Here is a 4,302-nt window from a genome sequence, read left to right as displayed (position 1 = left end):
TCTACAAAAACATAATATCAGAATACTTAAAAAGATGGATTCAATTTCTATCAATTGTTTTATGCCTTTATAGTTTCTTTAATGATACATTTTCATTTTTTGTTAGATCATTTACCTATATTCTTAATTCTTTAGAATTCTCAAATGATTACAATCTAATTTCTCTAATATACTGCAATCTGTTTCCTTGAGTAGATGGCTCACCATTTAAACTTTCAAAAATAGTGCCTGTTATGTGAAATAATATCTTACCATAACATCGTTCTTCTCACAACTTCTAAAGTAAAGAACGGAAATGCTCCCCTTTCAGTGTTTCAGTGGACTAACAGGGACCTTTAGGGTAGTTATGAAAGCCTCAGAAAGAAAAGACAATAGTGTCAAACCTCTAGCTTTACATAACTTTATACATGCTGTGGTGAAATTTTAAAAGTTTCACTGAGTTACATTAGTGTAGTGAGCATAAATGAGTAAGTGTATACCATGCACTGTTAAAACCTTACCTCTCTTTGATATAGTCTGCCACAAAACAGAATGTGTATCAGCAAATTTTAAAAACTACCTAATGACTCAAAGTTCATGGAAGGAAAAATTGCCAAGTGAATAACACAGTGAAAAAATTGAAAGGTGAATTTATTATTCATAATGGCAAAATGCATTTATCAAATGTAGGTATTTAATATATATTTTCCCTGTGAAGTTCTTTTGCATTAAAATGAAAATGGGTGGTAATACCCATTTCATAGATTAGGAAAATAGAGAGGATGTGGTTAAGAGGCTGGGGGATGGATATCAAGTATATTATCAAAGATTAGGTGTCCATGTACTGTAATTCTTTGTAAGTAAGGGAACTGGAGACTGGGTATAGTTTCCGCATGCTAAAAAATTTGCCTTTCCATGTGTCACTGACATTCTGCACAAATGTTAATTAATAGCCCTTTAGATGTTCTAATACTAACATGAATGCATATGTACAAATAATAACATATGCTTTATACATACATATACATTATACTTGGGATGGCTTTTGACAAAACTGTCCTTTCATATGACTTTAAACCATGTAAGTAGTATAGACATATTATTCACACAGATATTATACAAGGTTTGAACTAACCTGCAATTAAAAAAATCTAGTGAGTCTTTAACATAATTTGAGAATGTACTTCAAGTAGTGGTATAGATAAGTAGACATGCGTTAAAGATATTTATATAAGGAGTACTGTATTGATGTCTTTGTAATTGGTTTAGATGCCAGACTGCAACTTTGACACCATTACTTATAATTTATCAAAGAGATTTATGCTTTGCAACTGACATTTTAAATTGAAGATTTACTTAAACTGGTATTTAATGTGTTTTCTGTAATTAACTCCTTTGAGGTCCGATTTCATGGACACAGAATTCCTTTAGCATGAATCCAACCATTAGCAATACCTTTATTGTTGGAATTAGCAGATGAGAAAAAGTTAATCTTTTTCCAGTAAGATTCTCAGTTCCTGGTATGGTTTGTTTCACCAGTGCAACATAAAGCAACATAAATGAAAAGTAGATGCTACGGAGTTAACAAGAAAAAAGCTATAAGCTAAGTCAGTCATCAGTTAATAAAAAATGGAAAGTTTAATTATGCAGATACTTAAGTTCTTGGTAGAAAGACAGTGTAATGGAGGGTCCATCTCATTTTAAACTTTATACTATTATTATTCAGGTAATCTGGGCAAAAAGACCCCTAAAACTCACATGCTTTATGTTTTTTCTTCTGTTTATTCATGAGATGCTACACAGTTTGCTCAGTGGATAGCATAATTTGTTGAAGGATGGCATGCAAGAAACAGTTGACCAGATGACATTTTGACTGTAGCTGAACTTTGACTTTTAAGAATGGACAGAATACACTTAAAAGTTGAAAAAGACAAATAACCAAATGTATAATGGATCACTATCCCCCAAATTAATTTTGTTAAGCAAGCAAAACCGTTTACCAGTTGGGCATGTTTACCTGTTTGCAGATGCTAATTATATTTTCCGGTGTTGTCCAAACAAAAACAAAACTCAGTTTTCATTCTTTAGCATTTCTATCACCTTCATCAGATGCATCTGGATAGTTTATGTTTTCCATGTCTGTTTATATACAAAGCATGGAAAATAACTGCGAGTCTACCCAGCAGTGCTTAGTGAAAGCCGAGTACTTCTCAGTTCCATGGAACTGATTAATTCACGTGGAATAGAATAGTAAAGGATGCTGAAGTTAGTGGCAGTTTTGTCTGCCAGGTCCGGTTAGCACTTGCCCTTGCAAAAAATAGAATGTTTGTCTGAGGCTTTGAGACCCCTTAATGAGACCCAGGGAAATAGGAGTCCATTCTTTAGTAAAATTCCTTCTCCATGGTGCTTTATTACCCTATAGTCAGCGGTGACACTGGATTTACAAAGTTGATGCTTTTTGCCCCCAAGATAATGGCTATAGCTTCATGGACAGATTTTTGGAATTATGTTTAGGAATACTGTATTATTGGTGATTTCCCCTGTAGTCATTTGATACTGAAATTAAAGACTTTAAAGAAATGTTTTGAAAACATTTTTCCTATTGGTAGAAGTCAATCTTGGATACATTTAGGTAAAATTAGCTTTTATTTTTGTCTATTGGGGGGTTGACCCTTTATGTCCCCCTTAGAGGCTTTGCAGTGCTATCCCAAAGGGTAACCCCAAGTTCTTGAACCAGATCTCATTTCTGAGCCAGGAGTTGTGCTCATCCCCTACTAGAGGAGCGCAAGAGAAACACTAACATTGGGAAGTGAAAGAACAATTGAGACTGAAAGAGACAAAGCAAAATACTTCAAGGACAGAACATATCAACCCATACGGAAAACAACCGCGAACAAATTATGCTGCGCTTTAGTATCATGTTAACAGTTTTTCACATTCCAGTAAAAGTAGGTTTAACTGCCACGAATATTTTCGATAGCCCACTCATAACTTGAGACCACACATACCTGGCACCACAGTATCCTGCGCTCACACATATGGCTACCACATGAAAGGAACGCACTGCAAGAACTGGGGGTTTCTACATTTTTTTCCTTTCCCGATGATCTGTGTGAAGCTGAATGCTTACAAAGTTATATATAAAATCTAGACTCCTCAATGTCCCAACATAGATTCTGCAACTAACACTGTATGCCTTATTAGTTCACAGTCATGCAAAGTTATATTTATTTGATGGTAACTATGATTTTCACTTTGGAAATACCTGTAGATGGAAGAAAATTCAATTATAATGAAGAAACTGAAAAAAAAATACTGTAGCTGCAGTTATCCACTTGAGGGTCAAAGCAACTGAAAGGTTAAATTGGAAAAAAATACAACTTCCTCAAAGCCTTGATGTCGCTGGATGCTCTCTTAATAGTTGTAGTTTAATTTTACAGAATGGTAAATGTTTAAACGTCTGGTTAAGAACAATGTCATTTGTTCTAAATTCTGCTCATTTTCTGTAAATAACTATTCCTAATTTCTTAATTTCCACAAAGACTTGTGAATCTGTGCTCTATTTTGGTAGTCCTCTCTGGCTTTTATGACTTTGACAAGCGTGTCCGAGCAAATAAAATAACAATACATAGATAAAATAAAGAAAGCATCATTCCTTGGATAAGGACTAAGGAAAGCAGGTGACGGTTTCTAGTGTTGGGGTGGAAGCAGGCAGGTGAAAAGTTAGGAAGCCCAACTGTCCGGAAAACAAACAGACATCACCAACCTGCAGACATTCAAGATATTTTAGAAACAATTTCCTTGTCCACATATTCTTAAGTGCAGATTTTCTTACCTCTTGCTCTTTTTATTAAAAAAAAAAAAAGAAAGCAAGAAAGCTTTATTTTCCGGTCAGAAATGTATGCCATTTTAAGAATGTTATTTAAAGGAATGACATTCTTCAGCATCGATGACTTTCTCTAAAGGGGAAGAGGAAGGAGAGAGAGAAAAAAAGTCCGAACAACTTGCCTTTAAAAAGATTCCAAATAAGATAGACTTGGCTGATCGACTGTTGCCTTACAAAAGATTTCCCCAGAATGGGCAACAAAAACAGCCCTATTAAAAAAAAAAAAAAAAGCAAAGCCCCGATAAACTGCCGCTCTGCCCCCCTCCGGAGCAGCTTCTTGCCTCCTCTTACATCCATCCTACCAGAAGGGGGACCTTTCCACTTTCAGCAGCTCCTCCGCTTTAATTTCTGGAGAGGAAAAAAAGCGAGCACCAGAGCCCCGCGCTCGGCCCGGAGCCCTAACACCGCGGCGGCGGCGGCGGCGGGTGTGTGCGCGC

The sequence above is a fragment of the Chinchilla lanigera genome, unplaced genomic scaffold, assembly GCF_000276665.1.
Source record: "Chinchilla lanigera isolate Chin_1 unplaced genomic scaffold, ChiLan1.0 scaffold00001, whole genome shotgun sequence".
Classification (NCBI taxonomy): Eukaryota; Metazoa; Chordata; class Mammalia; order Rodentia; family Chinchillidae; genus Chinchilla; species Chinchilla lanigera.
The sequence above is the reverse complement of the archived record's forward strand: the minus strand, read 5'-3'. Positions refer to the sequence as shown.